An 18,428-nucleotide genomic window follows, 5' to 3' on the forward strand; every position below is an offset into this window, starting at 1 on the left:
CACACACACACAAAATTCTACCTTCAGCCACCACCTCCAAAAGAATATCCTTGTTTAAGTTGGTTTTCTGGTACCTGGCAACAAAATATCACTCAGGATCAGAAACAAAAGGATCATATAGCTGGCAAACAACTCAAATTATATACAGCAAATTCTCAATTAACTTCTTCTGTATTGGGAGACCCTAGTCTCAAAAAAATAAGAGAAGAGGTGATTTTAAAATCATGATACAGAATAACATGCGCAAAATATGTAATTAAAACCATCTTATTATTTTTAATTATTTGTTTAATTTGTGTGTGTGTGTTCATATATGTGTGACACATTTTTATTCAGGTCATATACCTGGAACCTATGAAGACTCTGGAGCAGTCCAGTGTGAGTCCTGTCAATCACTCTCGCAGTTATCCTATTGAGACATCATTAAAATCCCTTTTAATAGTGACACCAGTAACAAACACAAAACAATGCAATTTGAGAAAAGTCTAAGTTTATAGTAACTACTAATATTTAAATGGGATATGAGCTATACATTTAAACAAAATCACATAATTTTTGGACTTTTTATGAAAGTAGTTCTCAAGAAAGTATCATGTACAGGGTAATATTTATAAGCTAAAATATGAGAAAACATGATGTTGTCTGAGTTCTATAGAACAATAATTTGGGACTTTAAAGTATCCCATATTATGTTCACGTGCAGTTACATACATTCTGGCCTGAGATGCATTTGGGGCATATCTTTATTATTTTAGTGGAGAGTCTTTTCAAGAATGCAAGAAATATGAAAACAAGAAATCACAAAAGGACAACTAATTACTATGTAATTTAGCATCCAATGGGTGAGAAACTTTGAAACAGGAATGATGAGACAGAGATATCGAATTGCCTATAAAATCACAGCATTTTAAAGTGAGAACCACGTTCTTGCAAAAACTACAATATGAGTAAAATTGCTAAGTATATCTTGTACTAGGTTTATTTCCCCAGTACATTGGCTTCTATGAATATGATTTATTGATTAATATCATATTTATTTAGGTATATTGTACTTATAAATATAGGTAGAATTCTGCTTACAAGTCTTATTTCTTTCCTATTCAATAGCATTCAGTATTTAACAACTTTTTGGCAAATATAACCTCTTTGTTATCTCTTATTTCTTAAAGATTTATTTATTATGGATACAGTATGCATCAGATCACATTATAGATGGTTGTGAGCCACCATGTGGTTGCTGGGAATTGAACTCAGGACCTCTGGAAGAGCAGTCAGTGCTCTTAACCGCTGAGCCATCTCTCCAGGCCCCCTCTTTGTTATCTCTTAACTAATAAAGTATGTTGTAAAAAGCTTAGTTATTTTTTTTCTAATTTTGAAATATCAAACAAATTAAAATAAAATTGTAAAAGTTTATAATTACTATGGATACAGAGATAGCTCTGCCTAACATGCTTGGAAACAGGAGTATACTTGCTTATAATTGGGATTATAATTCAAGCAGTGGTAAAATAGAGAGAAGTAGATACTGGGCTTCTGTGAGCAGCCAGTTTATCCTGTTTGAAGAGTTCTGGCTAAATGAGAGACACTTCCTTAAAATAAAATAAAGAGTAAGAAAATAGGAGAAAATGAGAGAGACAGAGGGGGAAAGCAGGGAGGGAGACAGGAAGGGAAGAGAGATTTAAAAAGGAGAGGAGAGAGAAAAGAGAGAGGAAAGGGGGAGAGGGAAAATAGGAGAAGACAAGAGAATTAAATAGAGTAGTTGGGGAGGGAAAGAGGAAGGGACAGGAAAGGAGAAGAGAGGTAGACAAGAAAGCAGTTTCTTAGAAGCAGTTCCTGAGGTTGTCTTTGCCTTCCAAATGAATGCATACACACACACACACACACACACACACACACACATACACACATACATGAACACCAGATTTGTGTATAGAAAAATAAATCCCAATTGATAATTTGTTTCATTTATATTTCTATAATCCTATTCAAACCATTTAAATAAGACAAAAATGCTGTTCATAAACTTTTCAGAGGATAAATACTATTCAACATAGTATAAATGTGAAATAAAAATAAAATACTTTTGTAATGACACTAAAGTGACAACTAAAATATTTACATATAGAGATATAAGTTTTATAATACAAATTTGCATTGGAAATATGAGAATTAGGCCTGTTTGTTTTCTTTTTTTTAATTATTAAGTAATGATGGTTTCTTTTGATTTCTTAAATGTTTTCTTTTACAAGTTCATACATATGTATACATACATATTTTTACATATGAACATTCAATATATTTTAATATATATTATTAATTCATTCATATTACATCTCAATGGTTATCCCATCCCTTATATCCTCCCATTCCTCCCTCCCTCCCATTTTCTAATCTCTAGAAATGTAATAATTCCAATAAAACTATTTGGAATTATTTTCCCTGAGAAACAAACTTAAATATCTATTTAGATTAAAATATCTCTGTTTTAATATATTGTATAGATGTGTAGTGTTGATTCTACTAATCACAAACCTACCATGTACACTGTTTACTACTCAGAAAGATTTTTTAAAATTGTTTAACTACAATATGATACAAAATACAACCATGGCCCATATAGTAAACATTTGTAAATTGTGGATGTGTAAATAGGACAACTGCCTTTATTGTTGATATGTTAATTTTTGATTGGCCATTAGAAACATTGAGTTCTTAATTTTATGAAAATTTGGTGGCTGTATCTGGGACCATGCTCTGTTTCAAATTCACTGCCCTGTACTTACCACAATTATGCATCTTCAACTGTAAAAATGAAACAGAATGCATGAATTATTTTATGGCTTGAAGACCAGAAAATCAGACATTACATGGTTAAAGACAGAGGTAACTGTAGCACATCCACGGCAGTAACTGGCCCAAGTTCTTAGAAAAGTATCTCAAAGATGTTGACTGTTCCTTCAAGATTCAGATTCTGCAAGAGGCAACTGAATGGCTTCTTGGTTTAACTGTTAGACTTCAGCATGGCAGCATTGCTGAAAAATACAAGGATTTAGTACCAGATAGCTGGAAAACACTGAGGATGCAATTAAAAATGCAGAGCCATTGATCACCTGGAATGTAAATAATCCTGATTTTATGTCAGGTGTATAGATAGGCTCTGGCAAAATCCTGTAGATTCAGCTTCAGAATGACTACTTAGTAATGTTCAAGGCAATTGGCATTTTGGTTCAGGAGCATAACACAGACTGCAGCTGCTAAAGCAACTCAAATAAAAGAGGGCTACCTGTTGCTTTAGAAAAACATGCTCTTAGATTTTACACAAGAGATGCAGCTTTCAGGGAAGTTCCTCAGATCCTGTGGTTGCTTCCCATAGAAGAGCTCAGAGAGCTACAAACGAAAATTAATGAATCCACAGCAGCTATTCAGGCATAATTGCTGAACCGAAGACAGACCACAGACTGGGGAAAGTTGGACAATGAGCGCATCAGGAGGTCAGCTGCTCGCCTGTTTAGTGTGATGGGAGCCCAGGAGATTGACCATGTTCTAGAGATTTACCACCACTGATGTTTTTTTCTTTTAATAAGGATAGAGATAGTATAAAAGAAAGAGAAAAGAAGGAAAGAAAAGAAAAATTTAGAATGTAGGCCTCAAAATAATATAATAGTAGCATGAGACAAAATATAAAGAATTGTTAATTTATGTTTTCTTTCTTGCATGCAAATTCTTTTAATGCCAGTATTACTCCATGTTTAATACTGTTATGAGCCAGATGGTTATGCTATTGGAAAAAACAACTTGGTTTTTACTTACAAATACAATAAATATATAAAAGTATTAATGTACAAACACCTTTACCATCAGTACAGTCACTGCACTGTCAAGCATATTTGCCTTCATCAGGAATTTACTCCAAGAACAAGTAAAACACAAAATAAATGGTGCTTTGTTAAACAAAATAAGGTAAAATATTTTGTTATTAACTTGTTATTGTAATGTATTATATTTAAAACCTTAGAAGTTAGAATTTGAATTTTTAATATAGTTTATTAATCTATTCATATTACATCTCAATTATTCTTAGAAATCACTAAGCAGTGACAAGATTTTATTTTTTAACAGATAGGGGAATTTGTCAGAAAATAAAGCTCTGGATGCTCCTAGTAAAAAGTCAATAAAAATAAATGTTATAAAGCTGAAATGCCCAGTTTTACAATGTAAAAATTAAACGTGCTGAGTTTCCCAAGCTACACATTGAAGGACAGGTGGGGAGCCTTCCTCACACCGTACAACACTGCACCAATTCATCTTGTGATGTGATACTGAGTGCAGTACGATCGAGCGATGATATGAATAGCTCTGCACACTGGTAATTATATGCTCGGCTTTTATTCAAATACGTGTGTGAAGAGCTTTTCTACATCTTCTGTTGTTTTTGCAGAAAGATTGTAAAGGGATTATTTTCCTGTGTGTGAAGAATTGTGAAGAGATTTTCACGTGAGCAGAGAAGCATTATCTCCGAACACTGAAGAATGACAGTAGATTCAAAAGTTTTAAGGGACACCTTTAAAATTTTTCTTTCACCACTTCTATATATGTCATGTAAATGGGATTTTAGCTTTCCCCCATCAAGTAAGCAGTCAACACATTGTCATTACAAATGGTGACACTGTGAACACCTGAAGAACAAAGCTGAATACAAATAATGCCTAATGATTCACATTTATTAAAATGACTTTATCAGCCTTTTCTTTCTTGTTTTTTAGCACAATGTGCTGTTGCTCTGAAAAAAAAAATATATATATATATCCCTGACAATGTAGGCATTAGCCTTCTCATGGAAGTACAGAAAAATCTGCTGCTTTTTGATACTTAAGATGAAAGAAGCATTCTCTTACAAAAAAAGAAGAAGCGGAAGAAGAAGAAGAAGAAGAAGAAGAAGAAGAAGAAGAAGAAGAAGAAGAAGAAGAAGAAGAAGAAGAAGAAGAAGAAGCAGAAAGAAAGAAAGAAAGAAAGAAAGAAAGAAAAAGATCTTAGTGTTTTCTTTTGTCTTACCATGGAGAATAGGTGTACTCCTTCATTTAAACTTCACGAGTGGCTCACAGTTCAATAAAGATAAACTTCACAGAGACCCTGTGACAAATAGATAGCCATTTCTTATAGTCACTGAACTGTTCTCATCGCAATGACTTTCACAATTAAACTGGGAATTACAGAGCCGTATAAAAGAGATTCAACTGGAAACTGCCTTTAAAAATAACAATGACTTTGTTTTACTTTTTTTAAAGGCTATACTACTCTAAACCACCATTCATTACAGATTAATGAACAATAATTAATTATTAATTACCGGGAGGAAAGATTACATGCATTTGCCTTAGGCTTGACAAGCTGTCAAGGATTCGTGCCAGGATTGCCAAGCTCAGCAAGTTTCAGAGGTGTGACACTCAACACTCAAAGCTAAATTATATTTCCAAGACTGTAGAGGATGAGTGTGAACAACAGAAGCATTTCCCTTGACTAGGTCTGTCTCTTCTGTGTGAAATAATAACAATGAGGTGAGATATTTTTCTTATGCAGTAATGAGGTTGTCTGTTTATCATCAAAATTCTTTCCACTTTTGCCAGAAGAACTGGCTTACAAAAAAACAATAGAAAATTGGTAAGTCTCATTTTGAATTATTTTCTAATAAAGAAAACTAGATATTTCTGCAAGAACTGTGGCTTCAAAAATATATTTAAGCATGAGAAGTATGAAGTCCACAGATGTTGAGTGTGTCTGAGACACAAGCAAAATTGAGACTTTGGTACATTTTCACTTAAAATTTAATTTTGGTATCTGAGACCTGTGAAACAGAATAGGAAATGAGATAATGTGCTATTCTTACTAAAAGTAGTCCAGCTTAAGTAAAAGAGTTATGATTTTTGTCAGCAACATTTATTTTTGATCATATAAAATACATTCTTTGACCTACATTTTTATCAATACCATATAAGTGTAGATCACAAAAAACCTCACCAATTCACTTATGGAATCATGTCAATATGTGGCATACGTCAATGTGAATCACAAAGCGTAACCACAAAATATTTCACAAATCAATACTTCTGATTAGATTATTTAATCCCAGATTCAGTAAATTCACACATAATTAATGTGCTGTCTTTGTTTTTATTCTTTTTCCAATTTATTAAAAGTAGATTATTTTTCACATAAAATAGTATTATTGTTTCTCTTCCCTCTACTACCCCTAGTTCCTCTGCACCTCTCTTCCAATTCCAGATCCACTCCCTTTCTGTCTCTCATTAAAGAACAAACATACATATACAGGATAATAATAAAACAGTATATGAGATAGGATAAGATAAAACAAAAACAGACAAATCAGAATTGGACTAAAGAATCAGAAGGAAAAAAGCCCAAGAGAAGCACGAGAGAGACCTAGTCTTTGCTCATGCAAGAATACCATAAAAATAATAAATTATAGGATACAATATATTATAATTGTATATGCTTTAATATATATACAATGCATCTGTATATATGTGTAAAATAAAGAACAAAATTTATACAATAATAGCATGCATTTCTTAAAAATAGGAAAAGCCCTCCATTATATTATGAGACATGGATCTTCCAAATAAGCCCTTGAATTTGTTTTCTGTTGATCATCTACTGATGGGCATGCAGTCTACTCTTAAGAGTAATTGTTTAGTAAGATTCTTATGAAGATAAATTATCTTTTGCAAGTGGTTATTAGTTGGAGATAGCTTCTAAATTAAGGAATAGGACATGTTTCCACCTTGTCCTTCAGACCCAGCACTCCAACTTGTACATATGCCTGTAGAAACTGGGTATGCTGCTTCATTCTCTGAGAGTTCATCAGTTAATCTCTTATGGAGATTTAGAAGGTTTTGTTTCCTTAGTGCCCTCAGACTCATGTGGTGCTTACATTTTTTTCTGTCTCCTTGTATATGAGGTTCCCTGAGCACTGAGCGAAAAAGGTTTGTGGAGACACCATTTCTATTAGTTTTGATGAACAGTATATGTTATTTCAGTGCAATTTGAATAGCATATAACTTTTCTAAGATAGAATATTTAGGGCTATCATGCTTAAAATCCAATCTAAGGCCTAATATAATATAATATAGTATAATGTTGTAATATATATATATATATATATATATATATATATATATATATATATGTTTTTATATGCTAGGAAAGTGTTCAACCATTAATCTAGATATCAAGCTTGACTAATTTTATAAATTAAAAAAATAAATTTTACCATCTTTAAAGGAAAAACAAGAATGGCATTAAGAACTAAGCGTACTTATTACCAGGAATTATGAATTTCCATAACCAACTTACTAAACATAGGCTATTCACCATCTCTCATGTACATCTATGAGCCTGATGGATATTCCTGTGCTGTGGATGGTGCTTATTCTTTTTTCTAAAGTAGTTACAGTTATTCTTCTCTTTTCTTTGTATTCTTTACTTATTCTAATTTCCATTTTCTTTATGCTACATGTGTAAATGCTTAAAATAATAAGTAAGATGAAACATTATAATGAGGTAGGCCGTCTTTGAATTATAGAACTGCTACAAACAAATGATAAATATTTACAAGAAAGAGAAATATGTGGAATCGTTTCCAGAATCTCTCAAATCAGAATTTGATGATCATTCATTCATCTGTATCATCTAATAAAAGTTGATTTGTTTATGGAATAATTGTATTGTTGGGTGGTTGAGGAAAACTAGAAAGTATGGTCTTGTTGAAAGACCATATCACTTGTGTTCTAGAGGGATGTATCTGTCAGCCTTCCTCTTCCTGTCCGTCTCTGCTCCCAGGTATATTGAGATGAGTACTTCTGTTTGTCCATGTTGTCCCTCATATAAAATCAACTCTGCATCACATACATAGCAATGCAGCCATGTAACAATGGACTCCAATATCTAAAACCAAGCAAAAATAAAATTGCACTAGTTGTTTACCTCACTGCCGTTATCAAATAACTTAGAGAAGCAAATTAAGAAAAGAGAGGTGTATTGTGGCCCATTATTCAGACACCAGAATCCATCATAGTAGAAATGTTTGCTGTCTAAGTGGAGGAAGCTTATGGTGAGGTTTCTTGGTGTACTGATGAATAACATACAAACAAAGCAGGAGAGAGACACATGTATCTCTAATTCTGAAGACCTATGCTTAGTCGCCTATGACTGCCAGGTATGTCCCATGTCAAAAGGCTCTACAACTTTTGCATTTTACTTGGAGACCCACAAGTCAAAGCTATGATGCAGTGGTAGATACTTCAAATTGAAACAATAATATTTTACCTCTAGCTGCATTAAGCTCTTGGACTTCTCATTATCCAAAATGATTCAGTTGAACTTCAACATTTGAAAAGTCTTAACAGTTCAACATTGTCCAAAAATCAAAACCCCAAAGGTCTTTTAAGGCTCACCTTTGTTCAGCTCCTCCAGCCAAACTCCAATCAGATAGTACTACAAAGGAAAACAGCAGGATGCACAATGCACTATGACCTAGAGTCAACATGTCCATTTAAAACTGAGGAATGAGATAACATAGCAACAAAACAAAACAAAACAACCCCCCACATACAAAAAAAAAAAAAAGACAAAAAGTAAAGAAAGAAAAACAAACAAAAAATTCACAGGAGTGAAGCATAATTGGGACTAAACAAAGAAAACTTTAAACACGGGAATTTTGTGCACTACATCTTGATAATCAGGACACAGCATATGGGCCTCATAGTACTTAACCCATCCTGCTTCTCTAAAATTGCTATCTGGAAAAGAACGTGTAATAGCTTTTCTCAAACCTAGTGATTCTCTAAGTGGAATCCAGCATTCCTGGAATGCTCGCCATGCCTGGTTTTCCACTGAAGTTTGGGCTTCACTTTCAGTGCTTTAAACATTCATATCTCAAGCACTTGCTGTAGGTCTCCCTCTGCTACATACTACTTGGCTTTTCAGGGTTTTCTTTTTGCAGAAACTGAATACTAGTCTCGTTAAGCCAATTATTCCTGCATTCTACATGCCTGAGAAATAGGACTACATGGATAATGCCAAGCCCTTCTGAAAGCTCAAAATATACCCAGGCAGTCTTGAAAATTACTCCGGTTGCCAAATGTGCCTGCATTTGTAAATGCCAGTGATTTTATTGAACTTAACACTGCCCTCAGGATATTTTTCATATTTTTCTACTACAGAATGGAAGGTTTCTATATATTGATAACAATCTTCTTAACAAGAATGGACATTTTTATGCAAACCTGCTTTATATGCAACTTAACATGTTCTGATATTCCTTTCTTTGCTTGATTGTAAATTTTCTACATCCTTCTGCACTGTCTTTTGATTAGTATTTTCACTTTAAACCTTGGTACAGACAATGAGCAGTAGTAATATCACAACCTAGATGTAATACTGTTGGAAACATCCTTGCTTAAACAAATCACTTCAATCCTTTAAATTTTTCATATTTAAAATTTCAGGACATGTTCAAAAGCCTTTAGAAGTGTAACATGATGCCCACTAATCTAGTTGCTTATGAAATCAATGTGTAGTTTGTAAATATTTAAGAAAACAATTGTGCCTGTCCATACTAACACAAGCATTCTAGTGTACCATACTCCTGTAAAAATAGCCCAGCGACTTGTGCATGCAGCTCTTTCAGGATTCTCTAACCAATGATACAAAACCCTTCCATATTCTTTCTCCAAGAGACACTTTCAAAAACTATGAATCATATGGTTAGCTTTATCACATCAATGATCTACTTCTTTGTACTGATTTACTATACTAATTATTTTTCTATTTGTCTGACCAGATACCTAATGAAAGAAACTGTAGAGATTCTAAGCTTATTTTACCCACAAATGAGTTGATATAGGACACCACCGTGAGACGGAATGGTGCTTCAGGTGGTGGAATGTTGTAGCACAGTGTTTTTCCCCTCATTTTGATAGCAAGTATGTAGAGAGTCAGCACTGAAATGGAAATGGGCATAACTTTCAAGGGCTGCTGGCGCAGGAAGACACCTGTGTGAGCTATGCCTCATATATAAAAAAGGTTCTGTTGTTTCAAAATTAAAGTGCCAAATTAGCACTATCTAGTCATGTTTATGGGGGACAATTCATACTCTACTTTTAGCAACCTCTGTCTCCTTTTACTTTGTTTTGAAGTCTTATCAAGATATTTAAAACAAAACAAAACGTGGCACATGCCTTTGCATCTGTTTTCCCTACCTAGGCTATCTTATCTGGCATCAGAGGGAGAGGCCCAGTCCTCCTGTGACTTGATGTGCCAGGGTGTATTGCTACCCATGGCGTGCCTCCCCTACTCTGAGAAGAAGAGGAAGGGAGAATGGAAGGGGATGAGAGTGGGACTGGGAGGAGAGGAAATGGGGGCTGGGTTGGGGCTGTAAAGTTATAAATTAAATTAATTAATGGGGAAAATTTAAAAAAAATAGTGGCAACAATGTGTTGTTGGTGGTGTTTCTCTTAAAGTATGTTTTTAAACAATATATATATTTGTTCTTGTGTGGGCTGAAATTGCTATCCACTCTCTATTGTTTAATACTAAAAGAATACTTACCATTGTTTCAAAGAATTAATCAGTCTTTTGTAAAATACTTTTATAACCTGGTCAGTATTAGACAGTGGACAGGTGTGGAGGATACCCTTAATCTTTCAAAATATCATTGACATTTATTACAGAAACAAATTATTATTAGGAAAGTGATTATTGGCCATAGAAAAGAAGGACAAAAAGTAAGTCCCATAAGGGTTACTTTTATTTTCATCTTAAGGATTTGGAATCCCCTAGGAGATGAATAGCTGGATTGGTCTATCAAAACATTTCTACTGATGTTTAACTGGGCTTGGTTATCTACCTGACTAGCCAATGGTGGGAATTACATCTTAATGTTAACATATAAACCTGAAGTTGCTTAGATACCAGGAGCAGGAGATATTTGCTGCATTAATCTGCATCCACATAATCAAATGAGCTGCAAAATGGAGGCTCTGCATATTTGAGGGCACACATCTAGACGAGTGATGATATCTAGGCTGCTATATCCCAGGTGTTTACATCATAAGACCCAGGTGCTGGATTTAGAACAACAGGGTCTAGCATTTGTCTTACATAATTTCAGTGTTGCATAACCATAATTTTCCTTGTTACCCCCTCATCCTGCCCTTTTGGAACTTGAATCTTTATTCAGATCCACTCTACATAGGAAATACTACTTTGATTTTTAGAGTCTCAGAGATTTTTGGATCCATGTTAAAATTTTAAAGATGATGTGAGCTCTGCCAATTGAATTGAATGCATTTAGCTTAAGTAGGTGCCCATTACACTTTTGGATTGGTGTTAAAATAGTATATTTTAGATATTTGTTTGAGTGTTAAGTTGACAAGGAATTGACTCATTGTGGTTAATTATGATAATCAGTATGATGAGATTTATAATTGGCTAGAAAAATACACCTCCAGATATATTTATGAGAATTATAAAGAAGTTTTAAAGAACAGAGAAGACCAAATCTGAATGTGGACAGCACCATTTCATGTCTTCAAACTTAAAATGAATAAAAAGCAAAAAGTAAGAGCTGACTATCAATATTCATTTATTTTTGCTTCCTGAATGAAGAAGCAGTGTGACCAGAAATATAACATGCCTGGGACCTGCCACCATGCCAGTATTAAGGGGAGGCCTATTCTCAAACTAATGTCACAACATGGATTAGTTTTTCAGATATATGCAGAAATGATGGCCCCGTTATCTTACTAGAGTCACAGAGAAAAAGACAGAAGGAAAAATAGCACCTCCACCTTTAGGTTACCTAAACAAAATGTGAATGTATTAGCATGATTGTATGATATATTTAAGTGGAAAAAATTGTGTACAGCACAGATTTTCCTCAATTTTAAGATAATTTAGGCTTTCTATCATTAGCCAAGATACTAAAGCTTAATTATCTTATTGATTTTTTTATTTCGTTAAACTACTAAGCTCTTGTGGTTTCATCAGACTTTTATGTTACCTAAGTAAAAGTCTGCACAGAAGCTCCTCTCTTGCACATGCACCTAATGAGACTACAAGCCTCATAATTTGGTGATATTACACTAACCAACAACATGTGCTCCACCATATCTTTGCTGAAAATATTTTTAGATCATTCCTTCCCTTAACTTACACTCAGAAATTTTCAGCTTGTAAAGAATTCAAAGCATCTTTGTTCTTTCTAGATGTACCAGGTAATAAAATGTGTGCTCCTTCATCATGAAAACCATGGTTTGGAATTAAAAACCTCAAAGTATAGCTACACTGATTCATTAGCTTTCCTTACTTAATTTACTCTAGAACACAATACTCAATCAAATGATAGTCTCATCATTTAGATATTCTATAGTGTATAATTAATAATGTTATTTAATTATATTTTAAGTTTTAGAAGACCACAGCTGGTAATAGGATTTCCATTTAGGTACTGGCAATATAAATAAAAAATTGATGAAAAAAGTGGGCCATGAATTTGAAAAAGACAGGACAATGTATAGGTTTGGAGGGAGGAGGGAAGAGAGGGGAAGGGAAAATGATGTCATTATATTATATTTCCAAGAAATATTATACAACTGATTATTACTATAATTCCATTTCTGAGGATGGGAAAATGACTTAAGAATAACAGGCATTTTTATTTTGTTTTTTATGTAATTAATTTACTCATATTACAACTCAATTTTTATCCCATCACTTATACCCTCCCATTCCTCCCTCCCTCCTGCTTTCACCCTATCCCCTCTCCTAGGTCAATGACCAAGGAGGACCTCCTCCCCAACAATATAGTCATAGGCTATCAAGTCTCATCTTCGTAGCCTGCTTATTCTTTCTTTGAGTGCCATCAAACCTCCCCACCAAGGGGAGGTGATCAAATATGGGGCGCCAGAGTTCTTGTTAGAGTCAGTCCCTGCTCTCTACAACTGTGTAGAATGTCCTGTCCATTGGGTAGATCTGAGTAGGGTTTGATGTTTGCTACTTGTACTGTCCTTGGTTAGTGCAATAGTTTGAGTAGATCCCACTGGGACAAGATCCACCCATTACAATGTTCTTCTTGTAGGTTTCTAGGACCCTCTGGGTCCTTCTATTTCCCCATCTCCTATATTTCTCTTACTTAGAGTCCCAGTGGGATGTCCTCACATCTATCCCAATCTCCTGGTAAGTGTAGACTTTTGTGGGACTTGCCTTTTGGGCTAGTGCCCAATTATAAGTGAGTATATGCCATGTGAGTCTTTCTGCTTCTGGGTTAAATCACTCAGTATGATCATTTCTAGTTCCATCCATTTTTCCACAAATTTCAGGATTTCTTTGGTTTTTATAGCTGAGTAGTATTCCATAGAGTAAATGTACCACCGTTTCTTTATCCATTCTTCAACTGAGAGACATTTAGCCTGTTTCCAGGTTCTGGCTATTATGAATAACTCTGCATAAATAAAAATAATGGATCATGACAAAAAATAATAATAGACTTTTTTCACAAGCATGCAGACAATAATTCAGATCCTATTCTTAAAAAATCTGGGCATGACTGCATGTGCCCATAACTCTAATACCATGGATATCAATAGGAACTTGGGATATATCACAGGGGCTTGTTAACCTCTAACCTACTTCCAAGTTCATCACGAGGGAGTAAATTGCAAAGGAAAAAAGGAAGATGACCAATATGTTCCTCTGTGCTCCTCCTGTGCACAAGTGTGCTCTCTCTCTCTCTCTCTCTCTCTCTCTCTCTCTCTCTCTCTCTCTCTCTCTCTCTCTCTCTCTCTCTCTCTCTGTGTGTGTGTGTGTGTGTGTGTGTGTGTCTTTCTCTGTCTCTCCCCCTTGCTTTCTCCCTCTCTCCCTCTCTTGCTCTTGCTCTCTATGTCTCTATCTGTCTCTCTGTCTCTGTATTTTATACACACACTCATACACACACACTCATACACACACACACATACATGCACACACAAACCAACACAGAGATACAATTCTACTTCTTTCTTCTTATATCACAAATTGAGAAAAACCTAATCATACCAACTAAAATCATTTAATCTGTTTAAATTATTTTGATGTCATTTCTGCTTTATCTTACCATGTACTATTTTCATCTTTACTTTTAATTATTAATTTATATTTACTTTACTTTCCTGGATGTAAACCCCTCCTTCAACTCCTCCCAGTCCCATGCTCCCTTTTCACAAATCCCACCTCCTTGTTCCTCATAAAAAGGAAAACCCCTATCCATCCATCTCAGCTCATCAACTTTCATCTGGATTTAGTGCATCCACTTTTCCTGTGGTCTGACAAGGTAGATCAGACAGGGGGAAGTGATCAAAAAGCAGACAACAGACTTGATGTCAGAGACAGACCCTACTCCCCTTACTAGAGGACCCACATGAACCCTGAGCTTCCCAAGGCCTACATGTGTGTAGGAGGCCGAGGTCCAATTCATGCATGGTCCTTAGTTGGTGCTTCAGTCTCCACAAGCCCCTCTGGGTCTTGTTTAGTTGGCTCTGTTGGTCTACTTATGGAACTCCTGTCACCTCAGGTCCTTTTCTCCTTCCCCTTACTTTTGCACAAGACTCACTCGCTCTACACATTGCCAATGTTTGGTCATAAGTCTCAGCATCTATTTCCAATCTGCTGCTGGGTCGAAGTTCTCAGAGGACAAGTCTGTTAGTCTGCTGTCTGGACGCATAACAGAGTATCATTAATAGTGTCAAGGGCTGGCTCTTTTCTACTGGTGGATCTTGAGTTGAGCAAGGCATTGGTTTGACATTCCTTTAATCTTTGCTCTGTTTGCTCTATCTTTATGCCTGCATGTCTTGTAAAAGAGTAAATTTTGGTTTGAAGTATTTGTGCGTGTTTGATATTCTCATCTCTCCAGTAGGAGTCTTATCTAGTTAAAATGTGTCCTTTTCTTGATGGCTCCTTTTACTAGAAGTCTCAGCTAAGTGCCCCTCATATCCTCCCAGAAGCCTTTGGGAGACCTTTGACTTAGGTCTCCAGCTTGTCACTGAAATGCCCCCAACCACAGTTTCTTTGTGCTCTTCAGGCCTTCTGCCCTCCTGCCCCTGCCCTCCCCAGGTCTGATTTCCACCCTCATTTCTCTCTGCACTCCTTCTCCTACCTTGTTTCCTCTCTTCAACCACTACTGCTGTCTATTCTATTTCCCCTTTCTGCATGTGATTTAACCATCCTCCTTTGGGTCCTGCTTGTTATGTATCTTCTTTATGTCTGTCCATTGTCCTGTAATAAATGGCTAAAATATGCTTATAAGCGAGTACCTAACCTGTGTTTCTTTCGAGACTACGTTCATAGCAGCTTTATTTGTAAATGCCAGAATATGTAAACAACCTAAATATCCCTCAACCAAAGAAGAATGGGTAAAGAAACTATGGTACCTTTAAACAATGGAATACTGCTCAGCTATTAAGAACAATGAAATCATATCATTCTCATTTCTATCTTGAACTTGGAAGTGATAAAATGTCTGACACAAAAAATAATGGGATGGCTCACCCTCTAAGAATATTTGCAATAATTACTGGTGATCTTCGTTGATCCCTAGATCCTCGGGACCTATCTAGTAGAAAGGCAGAACCAATTCCCACCAGTTGTCCTCTGACATTCAATACCATTGCATGTGCTTTTCTATACACATATACGTACAAAATAAATATAATTTTATTTTTAGTAAATAAAATATTAAAGACTTAAGAAAGTATTCCTGATTATAGTTTTCTTGTGAAGAACAGACACTTGGTATAAGCTTATTTTGTGAGCATGAATGGAGACACTATTACAAATAATTTAAAAATAACTAAAAGGTTATGTTCCCAAAGCAGATGACTTTGTGACAGTAACCGCATAATACCATACCCAGTGGTATGCAATAAATGTGACAGAATAAAACTGAGGACATAATATTATTTCCTCTAACTTGGTTACAAATTTTAAATTATTTTTATTTTATATGTAAGGATGCTTTGCCTGCAGAAGTCAGAAGAGTGCTTTAATTCCTTGGAACTGGATGATTCTGAGTCACTGTGTGAGTACTGGCTGTCTAACCCAGTTGCTCTGCAGGAGCAACATGTACTACTAACTGTTGAGCCATCTCTAGAGCCTCTGAGAATTTTTATTGTAAGAAAATATAATTTCCAAAACTTTGCAAGTATGAGAATCAGGTTTTGAATTACATGAAATAAGTCAGACACAAAAGTGCATCTTTATAACCACATCACTCCTGGGGTAAATACAGGAAGAACATTGAGGCCTCTTGGCTTACCACATTAGACAACTGGTAAGCTATAAAAAACTTTTGTCTCAAAAATAAGTTGTAGAGTAATTGAGAAATAAGGCCAAACTGATCTCTGGTGTCCATGTTCATGTACACATTCTGCAGACACAAGAATATGTACATATTACACAGAGACATGCAACCATTCCAATATGATATGTACACACAAACACAGAAGCATATGTGCATTACATGTATGTATAATATGAATATTTTATGTATGTGCATATATAATTTCAATATATTTCTTTCAGAGTATAGTTTTTCTCAGCTCAGAAAAACTCACTTACCACATTTAGTTGTTTGGTTTTCCATACAATATATCTGATCACGCACATCATCTCAGTCAAAACTGTTTCTATTTGATATGGGTTAATAAATAATAGACAACCATGGCAAACTCATAACCCTCCAAAAAAGGTTGGGTCACTTTAGAGATAGGATCTCATGACATTTTATCAGGGAGGAAAGGCAAAGAATCTCTTAGAGCCCGTTCTAACAAAAAAAATGTGTAGACATGGCAAATACTACTTTTATATTTTTCCAAGTAATATTTGTAGGATCTAGAATAAGGATTATAATTTCTACAACATGGATTAGGGAAAGTAAATTCAACTATATATGCTCTGACTTGCGTGACAAGGCTTAACAGAAAGAGAGACCAAAAGAAGGCCAGGTAGATATCATTACTAGGATCTCACTCATTGCTTCACAGCTTGCAAGAGCAAATTCCCTTCGGTAATTTCAGTTTTAAGTGTGGATAATAAATAGATTTTGCATTTAATTTCATTTACCTTACACACTCTGAACCAAAGCTAAAACTCTTCTTTAACCTGCTAACATTATATTTCTAACAAAGTTAACGTTATACATATTTTCTTGTTGTTATTGGATCTCTTGGAGGGAAAGGCAGGCTGAAAGTTCTCTGATTATTGTACCTGTTGTAAGCAATTTACTGTCTTCTAAAGTTTCACCCAGGAGTCTTGTGACTTCTACACTCATATAACTATGTCAAGTAAGTTTTAGCCTAAGTTTAAGGCTATAAAACTCTCGGAAACTTTATAGTTTTGGAAACTAGCAATTTTATTTCAGCATTTACTTCTACATTACACAAGCACCCGCTCTCTGCAGTTTTAACAAGCTCTTACACTCCTCTGGTTCTCTCATTAATGTGTTAAATGTGACATTGACACATGCTCATTATCTGTGTGACAGTGAAGATTTTAACAATTTGAAAACTATGGCCTTCTTGTACTGTTAATATGCTGGAGTCCACATATCACTTTTCAGTGACCCCACTTACATTGTGGATTATTTTTCTTAAAAAGCATATGGAGGCCTATGCGGAACAGTTGTGCCTAAAAAAAAATAAGCCCCACAATTATTTTAAATTGTTCATTAAGGAAGCCAATATCAGTATTCACTGTGCTTGAGATTTCTGTAGTTGTTGATTCCCTAGTTATTTATGAGAGCACTAAAACTTTACAAAATTATTATTCTTTACCTAATAGATCAACGTGATTTTTCAGTTATGGAAAAAATTAGTGTGAAATTCCTTTGTGCATTATCAGATTATGATGACTTAATACCTGCCTAATGAGTGTCTGATCAGTGACATTTTATCCTGTGGAGGTGTGAACAAATGCTTACTCATCTTACATAGAGAACCAGTGGGAGACCAAAGTAATTGTACTAATGTCCAAGTTGGAAAGTCGTGTGCTCTATTTGGATCACAGGAGTATGAGTGAGGATTCCCTCAAAGATGCAAACACATCTTTAGCAAAAGTTCACTGCAATTTAGGAGATAATTAACAAAGCTGGAACCCTGGGGCTCCCTGCAGGTTTCAAATGTCTAAATAAGCAAGTTACACAAGGTTTCTTTCAGGCAGATTTCCTTGTCTTGGCCACTTCCAGGCAACTTAGTTTTGCATGGAGTTTTCTCAGCAGCCCTCAGTGCTTCAGTGCTTGGGAAAGGAAGGACCTAGCACACCTGCAAAGTGTCAGAGCCTTACTTACTTAGACCTTCAAGATATTTACTTCGCAAGTTGTA

At 35.1% G+C, this 18,428-nt stretch overlaps 1 pseudogene across 1 annotated transcript; it reads left to right on the plus strand.

Moving 5' to 3' along the window:
- The first annotated feature begins 2,749 nt into the window (after positions 1 to 2,749).
- Positions 2,750 to 3,479, plus strand: LOC311589554 (RNA transcription, translation and transport factor protein-like; annotated as a pseudogene). The gene has a single exon. The product of its transcript is annotated as an RNA transcription, translation and transport factor protein-like (transcript).
- Positions 3,480 to 18,428: the final 14,949 nt, after the last annotated feature.

Source organism: Acomys minous, assembly GCF_964271855.1.
Source record: "Acomys minous genome assembly, chromosome: 18".
In the NCBI taxonomy this organism is placed as follows: Eukaryota; Metazoa; Chordata; class Mammalia; order Rodentia; family Muridae; genus Acomys; species Acomys minous.